Consider the following 25,583-nt stretch of genomic DNA (forward strand, 5'->3'; position numbering starts at 1 on the left):
CGGGGGCACCTGTACACGGGGGCGCTGCCATCTACATCACCGGGGCACCTGTACACGGGGCACTGCCATCTACATCACCGGGGGCACCTGTACACGGGGGCACTGCCATCTACATCACCGGGGGCACCTGTACACGGGGGGCACTGCCATCTACATCACCGGGGGCACCTGTACACGGGGGGCACTGCCATCTACATCACCGGGGCACCTGTACACAGGGGGCACTGCCATCTACATCACCGGGGACACCTGTACACGGGGGGCACTGCCATCTACATCACCGGGGGCACCTGTACACAGGGGGCACTGCCATCTACATCACCGGGGGCACCTGTACACGGGGGGCACTGCCATCTACATCACCGGGGGCACCTGTACACGGGGGGCACTGCCATCTACATCACCGGGGGCACCTGTACACGGGGGGAACTGCCATCTACATCACCGGGGGCACCTGTACACAGGGGGCACTGCCATCTACATCACCGGGGGCACCTGTACACGGGGGGCGCTGCCATCTACATCACCGGGGGCACCTGTACACGGGGGCGCTGCCATCTACATCACCGGGGGCACCTGTACACGGGGGGCACTGCCATCTACATCACCGGGGGCACCTGTACACGGGGGGCACTGCCATCTACATCACCGGGGCACCTGTACACAGGGGGCACTGCCATCTACATCACCGGGGGCACCTGTACACGGGGGGCGCTGCCATCTACATCACCGGGGGCACCTGTACACGGGGGCGCTGCCATCTACATCACCGGGGGCACCTGTACACGGGGGGCACTGCCATCTACATCACCGGGGGCACCTGTACACGGGGGGCACTGCCATCTACATCACCGGGGCACCTGTACACAGGGGGCACTGCCATCTACATCACCGGGGACACCTGTACACGGGGGGCACTGCCATCTACATCACCGGGGGCACCTGTACACAGGGGGCACTGCCATCTACATCACCGGGGGCACCTGTACACGGGGGGCACTGCCATCTACATCACCGGGGGCACCTGTACACGGGGGGCACTGCCATCTACATCACCGGGGGCACCTGTACACGGGGGGAACTGCCATCTACATCACCGGGGGCACCTGTACACAGGGGGCACTGCCATCTACATCACCGGGGGCACCTGTACACGGGGGGCGCTGCCATCTACATCACCGGGGGCACCTGTACACGGGGGCGCTGCCATCTACATCACCGGGGGCACCTGTACACGGGGGGCACTGCCATCTACATCACCGGGGGCACCTGTACACAGGGGGCACTGCCATCTACATCACCGGGGGCACCTGTACACGGGGGCACTGCCATCTACATCACCGGGGGCACTGCCATCTACATCACCGGGGACACCTGTATACGGGGGGCACTGCCATCTACATCACCGGGGGCACTGCCATCTACATCACCGGGGACACCTGTACACGGGGGCGCTGCCATCTACATCACCGGGGACACCTGTACACGGGGGCGCTGCCATCTACATCACCGGGGGCACCTGTACACGGGGGCACTGCCATCTACATCACCGGGGGCACCTGTACACGGGGGGCGCTGCCATCTACATCACCGGGGGCACCTGTACACGGGGGGCACTGCCATCTACATCACCGGGGGCACCTGTACACGGGGGCGCTGCCATCTACATCACCGGGGGCACCTGTACACGGGGGGCACTGCCATCTACATCACCGGGGGCACCTGTACACGGGGGCGCTGCCATCTACATCACCGGGGGCACCTGTACACGGGGGGCACTGCCATCTACATCACCGGGGGCACCTGTACACAGGGGGCACTGCCATCTACATCACCGGGGGCACCTGTACACGGGGGCGCTGCCATCTACATCACCGGGGGCACCTGTACACGGGGGGCACTGCCATCTACATCACCGGGGGCACTGCCATCTACATCACCGGGGGCACCTGTACACGGGGGCGCTGCCATCTACATCACCGGGGGCACCTGTACACGGGGGGCACTGCCATCTACATCACCGGGGGCACCTGTACACGGGGGGCACTGCCATCTACATCATCGGGGACACCTGTACACGGGGGGCACTGCCATCTACATCACCGGGGACACCTGTACACGGGGGCGCTGCCATCTACATCACCAGGGGCACCTGTACACGGGGGGCACTGCCATCTACATCACCGGGAGCACCTGTACACGGGGGCGCTGCCATCTACATCACCGGGGGCACCTGTACACGGGGGGCACTGCCATCTACATCACCGGGGGCACCTGTACACGGGGGCGCTGCCATCTACATCACCGGGGGCACCTGTACACGGGGGGCACTGCCATCTACATCACCAGGGGCACCTGTACACGGGGGGCACTGCCATCTACATCACCGGGGGCACCTGTACACGGGGGGCGCTGCCATCTACATCACCGGGGGCACCTGTACACGGGGGGCGCTGCCATCTACATCACCGGGAGCACCTGTACACGGGGGGCACTGCCATCTACATCACCGGGGACACCTGTACACGGGGGCACTGCCATCTACATCACCGGGGGCACCTGTACACGGGGGGCACTGCCATCTACATCACCGGGGGCACCTGTACACGGGGGCACTGCCATCTACATCACCGGGGACACCTGTACACGGGGGCACTGCCATCTACATCACCGGGGGCACCTGTACACGGGGGGCACTGCCATCTACATCACCGGGGGCACCTGTACACGGGGGCACTGCCATCTACATCACCGGGGGCACCTGTACACAGGGGGCACTGCCATCTACATCACCGGGGACACCTGTACACGGGGGGCACTGCCATCTACATCACCGGGGGCACCTGTACACAGGGGGCACTGCCATCTACATCACCGGGGGCACCTGTACACGGGGGGCACTGCCATCTACATCACCGGGGGCACCTGTACACGGGGGGCACTGCCATCTACATCACCGGGGGCACCTGTACACGGGGGGAACTGCCATCTACATCACCGGGGGCACCTGTACACAGGGGGCACTGCCATCTACATCACCGGGGGCACCTGTACACGGGGGCACTGCCATCTACATCACCGGGGGCACTGCCATCTACATCACCGGGGACACCTGTACACGGGGGGCACTGCCATCTACATCACCGGGGGCACTGCCATCTACATCACCGGGGACACCTGTACACGGGGGCGCTGCCATCTACATCACCGGGGACACCTGTACACGGGGGCGCTGCCATCTACATCACCGGGGACACCTGTACACGGGGGCGCTGCCATCTACATCACCGGGGGCACCTGTACACGGGGGCACTGCCATCTACATCACCGGGGGCACCTGTACACGGGGGGCGCTGCCATCTACATCACCGGGGGCACCTGTACACGGGGGGCACTGCCATCTACATCACCGGGGGCACCTGTACACGGGGGCGCTTCCATCTACATCACCGGGGGCACCTGTACACGGGGGGCACTGCCATCTACATCACCGGGGGCACCTGTACACGGGGGCGCTGCCATCTACATCACCGGGGGCACCTGTACACGGGGGGCACTGCCATCTACATCACCGGGGGCACCTGTACACAGGGGGCACTGCCATCTACATCACCGGGGGCACCTGTACACGGGGGCGCTGCCATCTACATCACCGGGGGCACCTGTACACGGGGGGCACTGCCATCTACATCACCGGGGGCACTGCCATCTACATCACCGGGGGCACCTGTACACGGGGGCGCTGCCATCTACATCACCGGGGGCACCTGTACACGGGGGGCACTGCCATCTACATCACCGGGGGCACCTGTACACGGGGGGCACTGCCATCTACATCATCGGGGACACCTGTACACGGGGGGCACTGCCATCTACATCACCGGGGACACCTGTACACGGGGGCGCTGCCATCTACATCACCAGGGGCACCTGTACACGGGGGGCACTGCCATCTACATCACCGGGAGCACCTGTACACGGGGGGCGCTGCCATCTACATCACCGGGGACACCTGTACACGGGGGCGCTGCCATCTACATCACCGGGGGCACCTGTACACGGGGGGCACTGCCATCTACATCACCGGGGGCACCTGTACACGGGGGCGCTGCCATCTACATCACCGGGGGCACCTGTACACGGGGGGCACTGCCATCTACATCACCAGGGGCACCTGTACACGGGGGGCACTGCCATCTACATCACCGGGGGCACCTGTACACGGGGGGCGCTGCCATCTACATCACCGGGGGCACCTGTACACGGGGGGCACTGCCATCTACATCACCGGGGACACCTGTACACGGGGGCACTGCCATCTACATCACCGGGGGCACCTGTACACGGGGGGCACTGCCATCTACATCACCGGGGGCACCTGTACACGGGGGCACTGCCATCTACATCACCGGGGACACCTGTACACGGGGGGCACTGCCATCTACATCACCGGGGGCACCTGTACACGGGGGGCACTGCCATCTACATCACCGGGGACACCTGTACACGGGGGCGCTGCCATCTACATCACCGGGGGCACCTGTACACGGGGGCACTGCCATCTACATCACCGGGGGCACCTGTACACGGAGGGCGCTGCCATCTACATCACCGGGGGCACCTGTACACGGGGGCGCTGCCATCTACATCACCGGGGGCACCTGTACACGGGGGGCGCTGCCATCTACATCACCGGGGGCACCTGTACACGGGGGCACTGCCATCTACATCACCGGGGGCACCTGTACACGGGGGGCGCTGCCATCTACATCACCGGGGGCACCTGTACACGGGGGGCACTGCCATCTACATCACCGGGGGCACCTGTACACGGGGGCGCTGCCATCTACATCACCGGGGACACCTGTACACGGGGGCACTGCCATCTACATCACCGGGGACACCTGTACACGGGGGCACTGTGCTGCCCCCCCCCCCCAGCCTATAGCATGTAGCTGCTACCACCATGTTACACTGTTGGGATTGTATTCGGCATGTGATGAGCGGCGCCTGGTTTTCTTCACCAAAAAGTTCAATCTGGGTCTGATCAGAGCAGAGAATCTTATTCCTCATGGTCCGGATCCTTCATGTGTTTTGCTCACTGTTTGCAGCTTTCATATGTCTTGCTTCCACCAGTAGACTCCGTCAAAGCCCCGACTGCTGCAGGCTGCAGTGATAGGTGACTCCCATCTCCCTCCTGCATCTCTGAAGCTCAGCCACAGGGATCTTGGGGTCCTGTTACCTCTCAGTAAAGCTCTTCTCCCACGATTGCTTAGTTTGTCTGGACGGCCAGGTCGAGGAAGAGTTCCGGTCGTAGAAACTTCTTCCATGTACAGGTTATGGAGGCCACTGTGCTCTTAGGAACCTTGAGTGCTGCAGAAATTCTATTGTAACCTTGGCCAATCTGTGCCTTGCCACAATTCTGTCTCTGAGTTCCTTGGGCAGTTCCTTAGACCTCATGATTCTCACGTGCTGTGACTGCACTGAGAGCTGTAAGGTTTTATATACACAGGTGTGCACCTTTCCTAATCAAGGAGGATCAGCTGGACTCCAATGAAGGAGTAGAACCATCTCAAGGAGGTTTAGAAGGAATTGGACAGCTTGTGAGTCACAGCAAAGGGACTGAATACTTAGCAAAAATATCTACATTTCAGTTTATTTGTCTGGGGAGCAGAGTGTTCATTAATGAGCAAACAATACTTTTTTATCTTGCCATTTCATTTTTTTTAAAGGGGTCTGAATATTTCTGTAGCCATATATTAGTGTATATCATGTATATACCCCTCCCCCCATATATATGTATATAATGTATATATCTCCTCCTCCCCACAATGTATAAACCCTCCTACTCATATTATATATGCGTACAGCTCCAGTCCTAATAATAATAATATCTATATGTACAGGACACGTATAGCTCCAGCACTAGTAATAATATCTACATGTACGGGACACGTATAGCTCCAGCACTAGTAATAATATCTATATGTACAGGACACGTATAGCTCCAGCACTAGTAATAATATCTATATGTACAGGTCACGTATAGCTCCAGCACTAGTAATAATATCTATATGTACAGGCCACGTATAGCTCCAGCACTAGTAATATCTATATGTACAGGACACGTATAGCTCCAGCACTAGTAATAATATCTATATGTACAGGTCACGTATAGCTCCAGCACTAGTAATAATATCTATATGTACAGGACACGTATAGCTCCAGCACTAGTAATAATATCTATATGTACAGGTCACGTATAGCTCCAGCACTAGTAATAATATCTATATGTACAGGACACGTATAGCTCCAGCACTAGTAATAATATGTATATGTACAGGCCACGTATAGCTCCAGCACTAGTAATATCTATATGTACAGGACACGTATAGCTCCAGCACTAGTAATAATATCTATATGTACAGGACACGTATAGCTCCAGCACTAGTAATAATATCTATATGTACAGGTCACGTATAGCTCCAGCACTAGTAATAATATCTATATGTACAGGACACGTATAGCTCCAGCACTAGTAATAATATCTATATGTACAGGTCACGTATAGCTCCAGCACTAGTAATAATATCTATATGTACAGGACACGTATAGCTCCAGCACTAGTAATAATATGTATATGTACAGGACACGTATAGCTCCAGCACTAGTAATAATATGTATATGTACAGGACACGTATAGCTCCAGCACTAGTAATAATATCTATATGTACAGGACACGTATAGCTCCAGCACTAGTAATAATATCTATATGTGTGGGACACGTATAGCTCCAGCACTAGTAATAATATCTATATGTACAGGACACGTATAGCTCCAGCACTAGTAATAATATCTATATGTACAGGACACGTATAGCTCCAGCACTAGTAATAATGTCTATATGTACAGGACACGTATAGCTCCAGCACTAGTAATAATATCTATATGTGTGGGACACGTATAGCTCCAGCACTAGTAATAATGTCTATATGTACAGGACACGTATAGCTCCAGCAGTAGTAATAATATCTATATGTACAGGACACGTATAGGTTCAGCACTAGTAATAATATCTATATGTACAGGACACGTATAGCTCCAGCACTAGTAATAATATCTATATGTACAGGACACGTATAGCTCCAGCACTAGTAATAATATCTATATGTGTGGGACACGTATAGCTCCAGCACTAATAATAATATCTATATGTACAGGACACGTATAGCTCCAGCACTAGTAATAATATCTATATGTGTGGGACACGTATAGCTCCAGCACTAGTAATAATATCTATATATAGGGGACACGTATAGCTCCAGCACTAGTAATAATATCTATATGTACAGGACACGTATAGCTCCAGCACTAGTAATAATATCTATATGTACAGGATACGTATAGCTCCAGCACTAGTAATAATGTCTATATGTACAGGACACGTATAGCTCCAGCACCAGTAATAATATCTATATGTACAGGACACGTATAGCTCCAGCACTAGTAATAATATCTATATGTACTGGACACGTATAGCGCCAGCAGTAGTAATAATATCTATACGTACAGGATTCCCTACATGTGAGTGTTATAGTATATGATATATGTAATCCCCATATACCCCCTACATGTGAGTGTTATAGAATATGATATATGTAATCCCCATATACCCCCTACATGTGAGTGTTATAGAATATGATATATGTAATCCCCCATATACCCCCCTACATGTGAGTGTTATAGTATATGATATATGTAATCCCCATATACCCCCCTACATGTGAGTGTTATAGTATATGATATATGTATCCCCCATATACCCCCTACATGTGAGTGTTATAGTATATGATATATGTATCCCCCATATACCCCCTATATGTGAGTGTTATAGTATATGATATATGTAATCCCCCATATACCCCCCTACATGTGAGTGTTATAGTATATGATATATGTAATCCCCCATATACCCCCTACATGTGAGTGTTATAGTATATGATATATGTAATCCCCCATATACCCCCTACATGTGAGTGTTATAGTATATGATATATGTAATCCCCCATATACCCCCCTACATGTGAGTGTTATAGTATATGATATATGTAATCCCCATATACCCCCTACATGTGAGTGTTATAGTATATGATATATGTAATCCCCCATATACCCCCCTACATGTGAGTGTTATAGTTTATGATATATGTAATCCCCATATACCCCCCTACATGTGAGTGTTATAGTATATGATATATGTAATCCCCATATACCCCCTACATGTGAGTGTTATAGTATATGATATATGTAATCCCCATATACCCCCCTACATGTGAGTGTTATAGTATATGATATATGTAATCCCCCATATACCCCCCTACATGTGAGTGTTATAGTATATGATATATGTAATCCCCATATACCCCCCTACATGTGAGTGTTATAGTATATGATATATGTAATCCCCATATACCCCCCTACATGTGAGTGTTATAGTATATGATATATGTAATCCCCCATATACCCCCCTACATGTGAGTGTTATAGTATATGATATATGTAATCCCCCATATACCCCCTACATGTGAGTGTTATAGTATATGATATGTAATCCCCCATATACCCCCCTACATGTGAGTGTTATAGTATATGATATATGTAATCCCCCATATATCCCCCCTACATGTGAGTGTTATAGTATATGATATATGTAATCCCCCCATATACCCCCTACATGTGAGTGTTATAGTATATGATATATGTATCCCCCATATACCCCCTACATGTGAGTGTTATAGTATATGATATATGTAATCCCCCATATACCCCCTACATGTGAGTGTTATAGTATATGATATATGTATCCCCCATATACCCCCTACATGTGAGTGTTATAGTATATGATATATGTATCCCCCATATACCCCCCTACATGTGAGTGTTATAGTATATGATATATGTAATCCCCCATATACCCCCTACATGTGAGTGTTATAGTATATGATATATGTATCCCCCATATACCCCCTACATGTGAGTGTTATAGTATATGATATATGTAATCCCCATATACCCCCCTACATGTGAGTGTTATAGTATATGATATATGTAATCCCCCATATACCCCCCTACATGTGAGTGTTATAGTATATGATATATGTATCCCCCATATACCCCCTACATGTGAGTGTTATAGTATATGATATATGTATCCCCCATATACCCCCCTACATGTGAGTGTTATAGTATATGATATATGTAATCCCCATATACCCCCTACATGTGAGTGTTATAGTATATGATATATGTAATCCCCATATACCCCCCTACATGTGAGTGTTATAGTATATGATATATGTAATCCCCATATACCCCCCCTACATGTGAGTGTTATAGTATATGATATATGTAATCCCCCATATACCCCCTACATGTGAGTGTTATAGTATATGATATATGTATCCCCCATATACCCCCTACATGTGAGTGTTATAGTATATGATATATGTAATCCCCATATACCCCCCTACATGTGAGTGTTATAGTATATGATATATGTAATCCCCATATACCCCCTACATGTCAGTGTTATAGTATATGATATATGTAATCCCCATATACCTCCTACATGTGAGTGTTATAGTATATGATATATGTAATCCCCATATACCCCCTACATGTGAGTGTTATAGTATATGATATATGTAATCCCCATATACCCCCTACATGTGAGTGTTATAGTATATGATATATGTAATCCCCATATACCCCCTACATGTGAGTGTTATAGTATATGATATATGTAATCCCCATATACCCCCTACATGTGAGTGTTATAGTATATGATATATGTAATCCCCATATACCCCCTACATGTGAGTGTTATAGTATATGATATATGTAATCCCCATATACCTCCTACATGTGAGTGTTATAGTATATGATATATGTAATCCCCATATACCCCCTACATGTGAGTGTTATAGTATATGATATATGTAATCCCCATATACCCCCTACATGTGAGTGTTATAGTATATGATATATGTAATCCCCCATATACCCCCTACATGTGAGTGTTATAGTATATGATATATGTAATCCCCCATATACCCCCCTACATGTGAGTGTTATAGTATATATGTATCCCCATATACCCCCTACATGTGAGTGTTATAGTATATGATATATGTAATCCCCATATACCCCCTACATGTGAGTGTTATAGTATATGATATATGTAATCCCCCATATACACCCCTACATGTGAGTGTTATAGTATATGATATATGTAATCCCCCATATACCCCCTACATGTGAGTGTTATAGTATATGATATATGTAATCCCCATATACCCCCCTACATGTGAGTGTTATAGTATATGATATATGTAATCCCCCATATACCCCCTACATGTGAGTGTTATAGTATATGATATATGTAATCCCCCATATACCCCCTACATGTGAGTGTTATAGTATATGATATATGTATCCCCCATATACCCCCTACATGTGAGTGTTATAGTATATGATATATGTAATCCCCATATACCCCCTACATGTGAGTGTTATAGTATATGATATATGTAATCCCCCATATACCCCCTACATGTGAGTGTTATAGTATATGATATATGTATCCCCCATATACCCCCTACATGTGAGTGTTATAGTATATGATATATGTATCCCCCATATACCCCCTACATGTGAGTGTTATAGTATATGATATATGTAATCCCCATATACCCCCCTACATGTGAGTGTTATAGTATATGATATATGTAATCCCCCATATACCCCCTACATGTGAGTGTTATAGTATATGATATATGTAATCCCCATATACCCCCTACATGTGAGTGTTATAGTATATGATATATGTAATCCCCATATACCCCCCTACATGTGAGTGTTATAGTATATGATATATGTAATCACCATATACCCCCTACATGTGAGTGTTATAGTATATGATATATGTAATCCCCATATACCTCCTACATGTGAGTGTTATAGTATATGATATATGTAATCCCCCATATACCCCCTATATGTGAGTGTTATAGTATATGATATATGTAATCCCCCATATACCCCCTACATGTGAGTGTTATAGTATATGATATATGTAATCCCCATATACCTCCTACATGTGAGTGTTATAGTATATGATATATGTAATCTCCATATACCCCCTACATGTGAGTTTTGCATATATTAGATTACATTATTTATGGTTTAGATTATACTGGCGAATGAATAGTCACTTACCTTTCCATGAAGGTTCCCCAGTCTTTAGGGTTAATGAACACCGGTCTACTTTAGTGAGGTAATTATCTGCTGATCGTGGTTATATCAATGAATTTGTGAGGAAATAATATTTATATGAGGAATAAATAAGGTTTGTGAGGTAACCATACCGTGGTGTGCTAATAGTGAGGTAATAGTGAGGTAACAGTGAGGTAACTATACCGTGGTGTGCTAATAGTGAGGTAATAGTGAGGTAACTATACCGTGGTGTGCTAATAGTGAGGTAATAGTGAGGTAACCATACCGTGGTGTGCTAATAGTGAGGTAATAGTGAGGTAACCATACCGTGGTGTGCTAATAGTGAGGTAATAGTGAGGTGATAGTGAGGTAATAATGAGGTAACCATACCGTGGTGTGCTAATAGTGAGGTAATAGTGAGGTAATAGTGAGGTAACCATACCGTGGTGTGCTAATAGTGAGGTAACAGTGAGGTAACTATACCGTGGTGTGCTAATAGTGAGGTAATAGTGAGGTAATAGTGAGGTAACCATACTGTGGTGTGCTAATAGTGAGGTGATAGTGTGCTAATAGTGAGGTAATAGTGAGGTAACCATACCGTGGTGTGCTAATAGTGAGGTGATAGTGTGCTAACAGTGAGGTAACTATACCGTGGTGTGCTAATAGTGAGGTAACCATAATGTTGTGTGCTGTGCTAATAGTGAGGTGATAGTGTGCTAATAGTGAGGTAATAGTGAGGTAACCATACCGTGGTGTGCTAATAGTGAGGTAATAGTGAGGTAACCATACCGTGGTGTGCTAATAGTGAGGTAATAGTGAGGTAACAGTGAGGTAACTATACCGTGGTGTGCTAATAGTGAGGTGATAGTGTGCTAACAGTGAGGTAACCATACCGTGGTGTGCTAATAGTGAGGTGATAGTGTGCTAACAGTAAGGAACAATATCGTGGTGTGCTAATAGTGAGATAATAGTGAGGTAACCATACCGTGGTGTGCTAATAGTGAGGTGATAGTGTGCTAATAGTCAGGTAATAGTGAGGTAACCATACCGTGGTGTGCTAATAGTGAGGTGATAGTGTGCTAATAGTGAGGTAACTATACCGTGGTGTGCTAATAGTGAGGTGATAGTGTGCTAATAGTGAGGTAACTATACCGTGGTGTGCTAATAGTGAGGTAATAGTGAGGTAATAGTGAGGTAACCATACCGTGGTGTGCTAATAGTGAGGTGATAGTGTGCTAACAGTGAGGTAACTATATCGTGGTGTGCTAATAGTGAGGTAATAGTGAGGTAACCATACCGTGGTGTGCTAATAGTGAGGTGATAGTGTGCTAATAGTGAGGTAATAGTGAGGTAACCATACCGTGGTGTGCTAATAGTGAGGTAATAGTGAGGTAACCATACCGTGGTGTGCTAATAGTGAGGTAATAGTGAGGTAACCATACCGTGGTGTGCTCATAGTGTGCTAATAATGACATAGTAATGAGGTATAAGTGAGGTAATAGTGTGCTCATAGTGAGGTAACGGCGTGGTAACGGTGTGGTAATGGTGAGGTAATAATGACATAGTAATGAGGTATAAGTGAGGTAATAGTGTGCTCATAGTGAGGTAACGGCGTGGTAACGGTGTGGTAATGGTGAGGTAATAATGACATAGTAATGAGGTATAAGTGAGGTAATAGTGTGCTCATAGTGTGGTAACGTCGTGGTAACGGTGTGGTAATGGTGAGGTAATAATGACAGTAATGAGGTATAAGTGAGGTAATAGTGTGCTCATAGTGAGGTAACGGCGTGGTAACGGTGTGGTAATGGTGAGGTAATAATGACATAGTAATGAGGTATAAGTGAGGTAATAGTGTGCTCATAGTGAGGTAACGGTGTGGTAATGGTGAGGTAATAATGACATAGTAATGAGGTATAAGTGAGGTAGTAATTATATATGAGTGAGGAAACAATATAGTGGTGTAATAATAATGAGATAATTATTAGGTATTAGTGAGGAAATAATAATGATGTAGTGAGGTAATTTGTTGCTGTGAACTAATAATGAAGTATTTGGAAGCCAATAATGAGGTAGGAGTTAAGTAATAATTAGTAAGTAGTGAGGTTATAATGAAGTCTAGTTGGTATAATATTACTGGTATGTAATAGTGAGGTATAAAATGATCTATGGGTCGGGTGATGAGGGAGCAGCTGCTGCTGAATGATATCTGTATGTAGAGAGATTATGATGGATGATGTCATAACGTAAAAATAATGAGGTAAGCGTTGGATATTAGCTGAATGTTAGGGGTGGAGGTGCCGGGGTATGATGAAATGGGGTACTGCGAGGGGATACCGGGGTATGATGAAATGGGGTACGGCGAGGGAATGCTGGGGTATGCTGAAATGGGGTACGGCGAGGGGATGCTGGGGTACGGCGAGGGGATGCTGGGGTATGCTGAAATGGGGTACGGCGAGGGGATGTTGGGGTACGGCGAGGGGATGCTGGGGTATGCTGAAATGGGGTACGGCGAGGGGATGCTGGGATATGCTGAAATGGGGTACGGCGAGGAGATGCTGGGGTACGGCAAGGGGATGCTGGGGTACGGCGAGGAGATGCTGGGATATGCTGAAATGGGGTACGGCGAGGAGATGCTGGGGTGCGGCGAGGGGATGCGGGGTACGGCGAGGGGATGCCGGGGTACAGCGAGGAGATGCCAGGGTACGGCGAGGAGATGCCGGGGTACGGCGAGGAGATGCCGGGGTACGGCGAGGAGATGCCGGGGTACGGCGAGGAGATGCCGGGGTACGGCGAGGAGATGCCGGGGTACGGCGAGGAGATGCAGGGGTACGGCGAGGAGATGCCGGGGTACGGCGAGGAGATGCCGGGGTACGGGCGAGGAGATGCCGGGGTACGGCGAGGAGATGCCGGGGTACGGCGAGGGGATGTCAGGGTACGGGCGAGGAGATGCCAGGGTACGGGCGAGGAGATGCCGGGGTACGGGCGAGGAGATGCTGGGGTACGGCGAGGAGATGTCAGGGTACGGGCGAGGAGATGCTGGGGTGCGGCGAGGAGATGCCGGGGTACGGGCGAGGAGATGCTGGGGTGCGGCGAGGAGATGCCGGGGTACGGGCGAGGAGATGCTGGGGTATGGCGAGGAGATGTCAGGGTACGGGCGAGGAGATGCCGGGGTACGGCGAGGGGATGCCGGGGTACGGCGAGGGGATGCCGGGGTACGGCGAGGGGATGCCGGGGTACGGCGAGGGGATGCCGGGGTACGGCGAGGGGATGCCGGGGTACGGCGAGGAGATGCCTGGGTACGGGCGAGGGGATGCCGGGGTACGGGCGAGGGGATGCCGGGGTACGGCGAGGAGATGCCAGGGTACGGGCGAGGAGATGCCGGGGTACGGCGAGGAGATGCCGGGGTACGGCGAGGAGATGCCGGGGTACGGCGAGGGGATGCCGGGGTATGGCGAGGGGATGCCGGGGTACAGCGAGGGGATGCCGGGGTACGGCGAGGGGATGCCGGGGTACGGCGAGGGGATGCCGGGGTACGGGCGAGGAGATGCTGGGGTACGGGCGAGGGGATGCCGGGGTATGGCGAGGGGATGCCGGGGTATGGCGAGGGGATGCCGGGGTATGGCGAGGGGATGCCGGGGTACGGCGAGGGGATGCCGGGGTACGGGCGAGGGGATGCCGGGGTACGGCAGGGGGATGTGTGAGGACAGCAGCATCTTGTGATGTCCCCGTCATGAGCCACAGTTGTCAGATACTAAATATATCCTCTCAGCCGTGTACTGCACGGGGCTTACAGACATCAGATCACATCCCTGACATACAGACGTGCAGGCCCCTGGCAAGATGGCGGGAGGGAGCAGGGGGGGGCACTGTGGCGGGCTTCTGATGTTTGGGTACTTACCTTATCTGTCATATATTTTCCTGGTGTCCATTTCTGCTGCAGAAAGTTCTCAGCTTTTTCTCAGAGTTTCGCCATTCATGTATTTCGGATGGTGCCCCCATGACCACACTTGGTTCTCTACCAGCCCATGTATATAGGCCTCCACCAGATGCCACCTATATGCTGTGATCACCTATAGAGGCGTACAATGTCCTTCATTACAGGGAACCCACCATCAATCCATCAGGATAAACCAGGGACACTTACTTGCGACTGTGGTATCTTCTTATATTTCATATCCGTGACCTCAAGCTGGCAGACAGATCTACTCTCACCAGAACCACCCAGGTCCCACCGGACCACATCAGCAGAGGAGCAGTTTTGGGTTTTGTTGCTCTGGTAACTCCAGCACAACCTCAGATGGAGCCCTTGTATGGCCAAAGATAGCATTTTCCTGATGAGCACTACTTGTAGTTATAGTGGGGGTACAGTAACCGGCTGAACCTGGGCCTAGCGGGGGAGTACCTGCTCGCCTATATGGACTCTATATGGACTCTATATGGACTCTACTGTATATGGCCTCTATATGGACTCTCCTGCAGCTATCGCCGCGCTGAAGGTTTCTTCCTGGTGACTTGCACATTTCTGTATGAGATGTTGAGTGGATCCACAGTAAGAGCAGAGGCTCCTCTATTTCGGCGGACCTCTCGGCAGGTGGCTGGAGATTGGAAGATTCCTAAATACCTGAGTTCTTCCGAGTTAGTTGGAGCCGACACAAGATGTGGAGCAGGAGCTGGAATGGATACGTCTCTAAAGAGTCGGGCTGAATTCACACAGCTGAGAAGAGGAGATTTGCCTAATTACATTGCTGTTAACATTGTGTTTACAAAACAAATGCGTTAACGCCACGTGTGAATGTAGAAAAGCTACCAATATATCATTACTCTAGTACCTGCTAAAGCTGTCCTGTCATATTCATCGAACAACAACCCAAGTGTTGTAAAATATCCATCAACAGTCGGCAATACATGTGACTCAGGGGAAGAGACAAAGTCTGATTCAGAGGGTCCCCTCACCGCAAGGTCCTATGATCCCTGACTGCTGGTACTAAACCTAAAGACTGAGCCTGACGCTTCCACAAAAGGCCACGAAGGATTTACAAACTCCCGAAAAACCATCAAGCAGGTCCTGGTGCAGACCCTGCGGCTGGGGACGCCCCCGTAGAGCAGTGGTAGTCTGCTGGAGGTGCACCATAATCACAAAATCCTACAGGTCAGTCTTTGTACCAAAAGAACCATCAAGAATAGCCAAAGGTCCAAATAGATCAGAACCAAACAGCACAGACTCACAACAAGGGAACAGCGGGGTCAGGAGGAGGATTCATCAGCCAGTAATGAGCTGAGCGCAGGAGTAGGGGCAGATCTCAGGGGTTCAACTTGGTAGTATAAGGGTGATGCCACACATGGCGTTTTCAACCCGTTTTTGGCCCGTTTTTAAGCAGTCAGTTAAAAAACGCAATTAAAAATGGTCAAAAACAGATGCGTTTTTTAACAGGTTGCTTAACCCCTTCCTGACGCGCGCCGGGTCTCGGTGCATGGAGAGGGCTCGCGGGCCGAGCCCTCTTCATAGCCGGTGAGTCTTTGCTGCATATTGCAGCAAAGGCATACCGGTAACACCCGCAATTGGTGTTTTCACCTTGATCGCCGCCGGCAATGCTGCCGGCGGCTTCAAAAAGACAGGGATCACCGCCGGCAATGCTGCTGGCGGCTTCATCTTGCCGGGGATTGTCGCTCCCCGATGAGCTCACGGGGAGCGGCGATCCGTCGCCATGGTAGCCTCGGGTGTTCCGAATACCCGAGGCTACTTCGTTTTAACCAATTCATTACAATGTGCTAATTGCACATTGTAATGCATGGGCAGTAGAATCCCCATATACCGCCATGCTGTGGTATGGCAGTATATGATAGGATGAATCAGACTACCTAGGGTTAAAGCACCCTAGGGAGTCTGCAAAAATAGTAAAAATAAAAATAAAAAAAAGTTAAAAAAAAAATTATAATAAAAAAAAATAAAAATTCTAATCCCCCCCCCTTTCCCTAGAACTGATATAAATATAAATAAACAGTAAAAATCATAAACACATTAGGTATTGCCGCATCCGAAAATGTCCGTTCTATCAAAATATAATAACGTTTTTTCACTGCGTTTAACCCCGTAACGGAAAATAGCGTCCAAAGTCGAAAATGGCATTTTTTTGCCATTTTGAAAAATATTTAAAAATCTATAAAAAGTGATCAAAAGGTCGTACAGTCCTAAAAATGATATCATTGAAAATATTATCAAATTTCGCAAAAAATTACACCACCCACAGCGCCGGACATCAAAGTATGAAAAAGTTATTGGCGCCAGAAGATGGAAAAATCCCCCCAAAAAATTTTGTACAGGAGGTTTTAATTTTTTTTTACTATGAAAACACGTGATCGTACCGACCCAAAGAATAAAGTAGACCTGTCATTTGTGGCGCTCAGTGAAAGCTGTAAAATCCAAGCCCACAAGAAAACATCGCAAATCTGTTTTTTTTTTACCATCTTCACTGCATTTGGAATTTTTTTCCCGCTTCCCAGTACACGGAATATTAAATACCATCACTATGAAGTGCAATTTGTTACGCAGAAAATAAGCCCTCCCACAGCTCTGTATATGGACAAATAAAAAACTTATAGATTTTTGAAGGTGGTGAGTGAAAAATGGAAGTGAAAAAACTAAAAAAGGCCAAGTCCTTAAGGGGTTAAAAACGGACCAAAAACTGGTTCAAAACGCCATGTGTGACATCACCCTAAGGCCCAGTTCACATCTCTGTGGTGTTATCAGTTATTATGCTAGGAGTAGTTATACACAGGTGCATTATAGCTCTTACCTCTGTATAGTGCTGGTAACACTCTCACCTCTTCTGTCTGCCCATCCGCTCCGGGTTTTGGCTCACAATACACAATAGAAAGGCTGCAGTGAGGGGTTTGGCACGATCCGGATACTTTACTATTGAAAAGCCGGCGATTGGGAACAAGCACCACGTGAACAATGCAAAACGCTTGTTCCCAATCATAAGTTTTTCAGTAGAAGCGGATCTTGATCGGGCCAAACCCTTCCCTGCAGCCTTTGAATTGTGTTTGAAATTGCTATTCAAAAGCTAAATGTGAACACAGCCTAACGGAGATATGAAATGGAAATCGGTAACCAGCACCCGGTGTCTTGCGTTTAAACAATACAAGACACTGGGTGCTGGTTACCGATTGCATGTGTTTCCATAGAAAGCACCCTTAGACTATGTTTACACTGTGCGCTTGAATTGTGTTTTGAAACGCAATTCAAACACAAGGAGGAACTTGGTGCAAGTGCGTATGCTCTTGCACTGGAATGCTTGTGATCGGGAACGAGGACTACGTGTTTATTCTACATCCCGATCCCAAACGTTTCTGTGATAACACATATGTGATTGGGCCAAGCTCCTCCCCGCAGCCTTTGATTAGTGTTTCTTAATGCAATTTCTAAAAACGGCCCAAAAACGGCCTAAAAACGCCACGTGTGTCTTCACCCTCAGTAATGTACTTACATCCTATTCTAAGCTACAATGTTAATTGAGGTGGAAAATTTCAATACTGATGTAACATATAACATGTAATGACATAGATGAGGTCATGTGATGTAAAGTTATGTGATGTCAGGAAGGTCATGTGATTTAGCAGTGTGATGCGACAGTGAGGCCGCATGATGCCCCTGTGAGGCCGTGTGATGCGACAGTGAGGCCGTGTGATGCGACAGTGAGGCCGTGTGATGCGACAGTGAGGCCGCGTGATGCCCCCGTGAGGCCGTGTGATGCGACAGTGAGGCCGTGTGATGCGGCAGTGAGGCCGTGTGATGCGGCAGTGAGGCCGTGTGATGCGACAGTGAGGCTGTGTGATGCGACAGTGAGGCAGTGTGAGGCCGTGTGATGCCCCCGTGAGGCCGTGTGATGCGACAGTGAGGCCACATGATGCCCCTGTGAGGCCGCGTGATGCCCCCGTGAGGCCGTGTGATGCGACAGTGAGGCCACATGATGCCCCTGTGAGGCCGTGTGATGCCCCTGTGAGGTCGTGTGATGCACCCGCGAGGCTGTGTGAGTTGTTATGCCTGGCATTGGGGCACATTATATCATATGCTGGCCCTACGAGCACCAGTGAGACATAACCTGACGAAACGCGTTGATCTGCCTGTACAGTCCACCTTGTATCCGGTGGGACACAGTAGTTTTTGAAGCTGACCTTTGGGGTGTTGGGTTAGTTTCTTTTGTAGCGTATGATGGTGCCGACGCCGGATATATCGGAGGCTCCGCTGGTAGGGAACTTCTACGCCAAGTCTGCCTCTGACCCTGGACAGGGAATTGCACCTAAATCACGGATTCTAGGCCTGTGTAGAAGGTGTAGAAGCCGTGATAAATGTGGTCCAGTGGTGGTGACTCCTCTGGAGAGTCAGGTGGGAGGAGCCAAATGGCCTGCAAGATAAGATAGACCTGAGTGATACATTGGGAATAACCCTTTAACATCCAAAGTGTTTGTAAGTGAGATTTCCCAGAAGCACATGTTGAGGGGGGCACATACTTTTGGCCATGACATTCGGATCCCCCCCCCCTCCCCATCCGGCTGGCTCCCAGCTGGTAACCAGTAATCAGAGCTGTTATAACTGCAGCGTGTGAACGCAGCCTTAGATTAGCAGATCCTATGAATTCGGTAGTGAATTGGGTCATTGGAGGATCAGCGTTGACTCTCTCCTGTCTTGTGGCAGCAGCACGTGCATACGATATTCTATGGATATAACGTCACCGGAGAGGAGAGGGTTAACCCCAGCAAACATGGCAGAATACAATCGTCACCATGGCAACCTAGAAGTGGAACCCGGCGAGATCTTAGAAGCTCGGAGACTTGTGTGGAGTCAGGATTGTGCAGGCCGAGCGCTATAGGCACCCTACTAATTATAGGCCCCCGTGTGACCTATATACTGGCACCGCTAGATCAGGGGGTCCTGTGAGTCAGCCATTATATAAGATGATAGCGCTCCCTATTGATCCCTATGTACTGGGTGACGCACCTTATCCCAGGAGCCTTCTCCCCGCACACATCATCTCCTCCGCCGGAGAGTTTGATTCATTTTTACATAACGAGACTCTTGTAGGTTTCGGAAATGAGAGCAGATTCAGCAGGTGGATTATAGGACCCGTCCCCCGCTCCTGGGGCTTTGGAACTATCTGAGAGTCTCTACTAAAAATCTGCAGCAATGTGATGGACATTCAGTGGGAATGACCACTTGTCACCAAGTGAGAAGCAGGGGGTATAACGCTCCCCCATATCTACATATCACTGGTATTAGGCCTCAATGTTGTCACTGGTTACTACAGTGTACACTATCAGATCTGGTGTCTGGTGGTTAGTAGATTACAGCCCTGGTGGTCAGCGGTTAGTAGATTACATCCCTGGTGGTCAGCGGTTAGTGGATTACAGCCCTGGTGTCTGCAGGATAGTGGATTACAGCCCTGGTGTCTGCAGGATAGTGGATTACAGCCCTGGTGGTTAGTGAATTACAGCCCTGGTGTCTGGTGGTTTAAAAATTACAGCCCTGGTGTCTGGTGGTTACATCCCTGTTAGTGGATTACAGCCCTGGTGGCAGGTGAACTGATATATTTAGGCTGTCGCTGTGAATACATGAGGAATTAATAACTGGAATAACGCGTGAATTCTGTATCATGCAGATTCTCTATTACCACTTACACTCACCGGCCACTTTATTAGGTACACCTGTCCAACTGCTCGTTAACACTTAATTTCTAATCAGCCAATCACATGGCGGCAACTCAGTGCATTTAGGCATGTAGACATGGTCAAGACAATCTCCTGCAGTTCTCCCGAGCATCAGTATGGGGAAGAAAGGTGATTTGTGGCCTTTGAACGTGGCATGGTTGTTGGTGCCAGAAGGGCTGGTCTGAGTATTTCAGAAACTGCTGATCTACTGGGATTTTCACGCACAATCATCTCTAGGGTTTACAGAGAATGGTCCGAAAAAGAAAAAACATCCAGTGAGCGGCAGTTCTGTGGGCGGAAATGCCTTGTTGATGCCAGAGGTCAGAGGAGAATGGGCAGACTGGTTGGAGCTGATAGAAAGGCAACAGTGACTCAAATCGCCACCCGCTACAACCAAGGTAGGCAGAAGAGCATCTCTGAACGCACAGTACGTCCAACTTTGAGGCAGATGGGCTACAGCAGCAGAAGACCACACCGGGTGCCACTCCTTTCAGCTAAGAACAGGAAACTGAAGCTACAATTTGCACAAGCTCATCGAAATTGGACAGTAGAAGATTGGAAAAACGTTGCCTGGTCTGAAGAGTCTTGATTTCTGCTGCGACATTCGGATGGTAGGGTGAGAATTTGGCGTCAACAACATGAAAGCATGGATCCATCCTGCCTTGTATCAGCGGCTCAGGCTGGTGGTGGTGGTGTCATGGTGTGGGGAATATTTTCTTGGCACTCTTGGATACTCAACGCCACAGCCTACCTGAGTATTGTTGCTGACCATGTCCATCCCTTTATGAGCACAATGTACCCTGTAACATCTGATGGCTACTTTCAGCAGGATAATGCACCATGTCATAAAGCTGGAATCATCTCAGACTGGTTTCTTGAACATGACAATGAGGTCACTGGACACAAATTGCCTCCACAGTCACCAGATCTCAATCCAATAGAGCATCTTTGGGATGTGGTGGAACGGGAGATTCGCATCATGGATGTGCAGCCGACAAATCTGCAGCAACTGTGTGATGCCATCATGTCAATATGGACCAAAATCTCTGAGGAGCTTCCAGCACCTTGTTGAATCTATGCCACGAAGAATTGAGGCAGTTCTGAAGGCAAAAGGGGGTCCAACCTGTTACTAGCATGGTGTACCTAATAAAGTGGCCGGTGAGTGTATGTAATGACACAACAGAATGATGGCGCCGTGAAAATAGAGAGCTCCGCACATGTCCTGTTTAGGTACTGTGCACCATGGAGAGCTCCGCACACGTCCTGTGATGGCGTTGTGCACCATGGAGATCTCCGCACACGTCCTGTGATGGCGCCTGCACCATGGAGAGCTCTGCACACGTCCTGTGATGGCGCCGTGCACCATGGAGAGCTCCGCACACGTCCTGTGATGGCGCCGTGCACCATGGAGAGCTCCGCACACGTCCTGTGATGGCGCCGTGCACCATGGAGAGATCCGCACACGTCCTGTGATGGCGTTGTGCACCATGGAGAGCTCCGCACACGTCCTGTGATGGCACCGTGCACCATGGAGAGCTCTGCACACGCCCTGTGATGGTGCCGTGCACCATGGAGAGCTCTACACACGTCCTGTGATGGCGCCGTGCACCATGGAGAGCTCCACACACGTCCTGTGATGGCGCCGTGCACCATTGAGAACTCTGCACACGTTCTGTGATGGCGGCGTGCACCATGGAGAGTTCTGCACATGTCCTGTGATGGCAAGTGTACCATGGAGAGCTCCGCACACGTCCTGTGATGGCGCCGTGCACCATGGAGAGCTCCGCACACGTCCTGTGATGGCGGTGATGTACACCAAGTCTTGTGAAAGGAATTGTACGTATCATGGTCTTTGGCCACCATTCTTTCCATGGACAGGTGGATAGCATGGTGTACCTAATAAAGTGGCCGGTGAGTGTATGTAATGACACAACAGAATGATGGCGCCGTGAAAATAGAGAGCTCCGCACACGTCCTGTTTAGGTACTGTGCACTATGGAGAGCTCCGCACACGTCCTGTGATGGCGTTGTGCACCATGGAGAGCTCCGCACACGTCCTGTGATGGCGCCGTGCACCATGGAGAGCTCCGCAGACGTCCTGTGATGGCGCCGTGCACCATGGAGAGCTCCGCACATGTCCTGTGATGGCACCGTGCACCATGGAGAGCTCTGCACACGTCCTGTGATGGCACCGTGCACCATGGAGAGCTCTGCACACGTCCTGTGATGGCACCGTGCACCATGGAGAGCTCTGCACACGTTCTCTGATGGCGGCGTGCACCATGGAGAGTTCTGCACATGTCCTGTGATGGCAAGTATACCATGGAGAGCTCCACACACGTCCTGTGATGGCGCCGTGCACCATGGAGAGCTCCGCACACGTCCTGTGATGGCGGTGATGTACACTAAGTCTTGTGAAAGGAATTGTACGTATCATGGTCTTTGGCCACCATTCTTTCCATGGACAGGTGGATAGTTTCTGAATGTTCATCATTGGTTGAATAGTTGGCTCTTTGGATGGTTGTCTGGTTGTTGTCTTATTGTTTTTTTATTGGATTGTTAACTGTTTTTTTAAATAGTTGTTTGGTTGGATATTTGGTTGGATAGTTTTCTCTAGTTGGGTGCATCTTTGATTTGATAGTGTCTGGTTGGTTTCATCTTTGGTTGGATAGTTGTGTGGTTGGTTGGGATGGCCTCTGGGGTACAGTAGGGGGTGGCCTCTGGCGTGCAGTAGGGGGTGGCCTCTGGCGTACAGTAGGGGGTGGCCTCTGGCGTACAGTAGGGGGTGGCCTCTGGCGTGCAGTAGGGGGTAGCCTATGGCGTGCAGTATGGGTGGTCTCTGGCGTGCAGTACGGGTGGCCTCTGGTGTGCAGTAGGGGGTGGCCTCTGGCGTACAGTAGGGGGTGGCCTCTGGGGTACAGTAGGGGGTGGCCTGTGGCGTGTAGTATGGGTGGCCTCTGGCGTACAGTAGGGGGTGGCCTCTGGGGTACAGTAGGGGGTGGCCTCTGGCGTGCAGTAGGGGGTGGCCTCTGGCGTGCAGTAGGGGGTGGCCTCTGGCGTGCAGTAGGGGGTGGCCTCTGGCGTGCAGTAGGGGGTGGCCTCTGGCGTGCAGTAGGGAGTGGCCTCTGGCGTGCAGTAGGGAGTGGCCTCTGGCGTGCAGTAGGGGGTGGCCTCTGGCGTGCAGTAGGGGGTGGCCTCTGGCATGCAGTAGGGGGTGGCCTCTGGCTTGCAGTAGGGGGTGGCCTCTGGCGTGCAGTAGGGGGTGGCCTCTGGCGTGCAGTAAGGGGTGGCCTCTGGCGTGCAGTAAGGGGTGGCCTCTGGCATGCAGTAGGGGGTGGCCTCTGGCGTGCAGTAGGGGGTGGCCTCTGGCGTGCAGTAAGGGGTGGCCTCTGGCGTGCAGTAGGGGGTGGCCTCTGGCGTGCAGTAGGGGGTGGCCTCTGGAATGCAGTAGGAGCCTCAGACGTGAAGTGAGGGGCTTCTGGCTTCACATCCATATGTGTCTGGTGTCACGTACCATGGAGCTTGTCTTTGTACCATATTATTTCTCCTGGGCTCCGGCGCCGCTCATTGTGATTTTTCTGGGATTCATTCTCTATCCTGGTCCATGTTTCTATATTCTTTAGTCTTTGCTTGTCTGTAGATCTAATCTGCATTTTGGACTGGTTGCTGTATTTGGTGGTTCTGTCCAGTCACATGACATCCTCTCTGCCTTCTCCATATGTCCCTGTGTGGGGCAGGGGGTATTCTCCAGGACTTATAGCTGTGGTGGTCTGGTTCTATCCATCTCATATCTCTCTGTGTCAGGTTTCCTCCCTGTAGGATCTCATCATCTAGTAGCAGCTTTCGGTCCCGTGTTCTGTACGCAGCACTCCTGCCATGGTAACTGGGTTATTTATATGGATAATTCTTCTCTCTGATGATATTTGATGTTTCTACGTGTAAATTGTAGATGCATGAAGTATAAATAAGATGAGAACCTTTCACAGCCATAGAGCCGTCACGTGGTTACACTGCTAGGAAGACACATCTGCTCCAAATACCTTTTTTCTTCGTCTTTACATTGTCTTGTTGTTGTGTTGGTGGTCCCTGCACTGAGGATGAGGCTTCGGGGGTCTTGTGTGGAGGAGTCATGGTTGTGGATTAGTGACATTAGGTCACATCTGATAATAAAGAAGGAAGGCAGCTGAAGCTGGAGTATCTCATCAGAGCACAGCCATGTTGAACCTGTAGATGCTGTAGGGACAGGTCAGAGCAGTGACGGGAGCCCCAGTAAAGCCTGGGGGGGGGGGGTGTTCAGGGTTGGAGCAGTGACTGGAGCCTCTGTTCAGGCTGGTGGGGGGGACTCGGAGCAGTGGTGCTTGATGCTGGAGGTTTCATTTTAGTGGCTGGAAGGAGTGGGTCAGAGCAGAAACTGGAGCTCCTGTAGGATGTGGGTCTTCCAAGCAGTAATGTGAGCCCCTATATAGGCTGGAGGGGGTGGGAGCAGTGATGGGAGCCCCTGTATAGGCTAGACCAGAGTGGGAACGGTAATCGGAGCCCCTGTTGTGTCTAGAGGGGGATCGGAGCTTAGACAGGAGCCCCTGTTGTGGCTGGAGGCGGGTCAG

The 25,583-nt window shown here is 50.1% G+C and overlaps 1 protein-coding gene across 5 annotated transcripts in view; it reads left to right on the forward strand.

The window, feature by feature from the left end:
* Positions 1–25,583, forward strand: part of FBXO41 (F-box protein 41) — a 56,780-nt gene that overhangs the window by 583 nt on the left and 30,614 nt on the right. The window contains exon 1 of one of the 5 annotated variants that reach the window (XM_072126421.1): positions 11,259–11,335. The exons of 2 other annotated variants lie outside the window; for them this stretch is intronic. The gene's annotated coding sequence lies outside the window, so the exon portion shown is untranslated. Of the gene's footprint in view, positions 1–11,258; positions 11,336–16,404; positions 16,424–20,111; positions 20,209–25,583 lie in introns of those variants that run through there. 2 more of the 5 variants (XM_072126423.1, XM_072126420.1) reach the window with 2 other exon arrangements.

The sequence above is a fragment of the Engystomops pustulosus genome, chromosome 1, assembly GCF_040894005.1.
Source record: "Engystomops pustulosus chromosome 1, aEngPut4.maternal, whole genome shotgun sequence".
Taxonomy (NCBI): domain Eukaryota; kingdom Metazoa; phylum Chordata; class Amphibia; order Anura; family Leptodactylidae; genus Engystomops; species Engystomops pustulosus.